Raw genomic sequence first — 1,550 nt, 5'->3', positions numbered from 1 at the left:
GTCCTCCCAAGTTTGCTGAAGCAAGGGCACAGCTGAAACATACCTCTGGACTGGCAGCTTTCTACAAATACATGTGACATGAGAAGACAGATGATGAAGCTAGCTATTGCAGTCAGTCAGTGGGCTGTACAGTGGATCTACACAGTGCTGTGTTTTATTTTAATTGTGAAAAAATATGGATTTGAGGTAACTTTTTTTAAACCGAAAATTGGGGATGTTTTTAAATCAGAGAAAACCAGGGTCCCCGGTGATGATGAACCATACCATCTGCACCTTGCTTTTCCAAATCCCAGATCCACTTGGGCTCTGTGCAGACGTGATTCAGTGCAAATTGACCCTGCCTTACTACCTGATAGGGAAGGTCTTTTCCACACAGTGTGCAATGAAAGCTTGGAAGTCCTTGCCACCAGTTGTGGAAGTGCCTGTGTCTACAGAAGTGGTGAACTGCACAGTTTTTACCATGCAGTCATTCAGTACGTGCATAATCAAGGACTAAACGACTGTGCAGTAACTGGTTGTTGTTTTGACACTACTGTGCAGTAATGCCATGTCATGGTTAGTGCCCCCCCAGTGCTACTGCACAGTATTGTCTCATGTAGACATGGCCAGTTTAGCCAGATTTAGAAAGGGACTGGACGAATTCTTGGAGAAAAGGGGCATCAGGAGCTGCTGAGCATGGGAGTTAGGGGCAAAGCCACAGAACCAGAACTTCCTAGACCTTAAATACTCAAGGCTGCAAGGGAAAGAGGAAGGTGGGGAAAAAACCCAGTTCACTCTCCCTTTTGGTAACCACTTCCTATCCCAAGGTGATGAAAGAGATTGGGCAAGAGGGACCTGCGCTTGACTCAGCAAGTGGCAATCCTTACCATCATGAACCGCACCCTCTGCAACCCCCTTTTCCAAATCCTAGGTCTGCCAGGGCTCTCTCTAGATCTGACTCAGTGCAAATAGACCCAGCCTGACAAGGAAGGTCTTTTCCCACACAACCCGCAATGAAAGCGTACAGCTCATTGCCACCCAGTTGGGTGGAAGCTGGCAGTTTAGACGTAGGTTTTATGGACATCAGGACTGGGAGGGACCTGGGCAAGATCATCGGATCTAGCCCCCTGCCCAAGGGGCAGGAAGTCAGCTAGGGACAGAGGATCCCAGCAGGAAAAGCGTCTTAAAAGTCAAACTTAAAAAAAAAAAAAAAAAAAGATCCGGCTAATTTTTGGAGGCAAGGGGCATCAGTAGGGAGTGCGGGGCTTTTGGGACTCCCCAGCTCCCTTCAGTGCCGGAGCCTGCGAGGGAGAAGGGAAGAGGCGGGGGGGACCCTGCTCACGCCCAGCTCCCGCTCCCGCTGCACCCCTGGGCGACACGGGAGCCTGGGTCCACGGTGGGCAGTTCTCCGGACACGACCCCGAGTCCAAGCCGCCGCCCCAGCCCCCGCCCGCAGGGCGGCTCCTCTCCTCTCCTCTCCTCTCCTGAGCGCGGGGTGCGCGCCGGGGCGCGGCTTCTCCCGGCGGCTGGACTGGCGGCGCAGCCATGGGGCCGGGCGCACTGGGGCTGTG

The sequence above is a fragment of the Gavialis gangeticus genome, unplaced genomic scaffold (genome assembly GCF_001723915.1).
Source record: "Gavialis gangeticus isolate Ggan-Ray unplaced genomic scaffold, GavGan_comp1, whole genome shotgun sequence".
NCBI lineage: Eukaryota > Metazoa > Chordata > Crocodylia > Gavialidae > Gavialis > Gavialis gangeticus.
Note: the sequence above shows the minus strand (reverse complement) of the source record.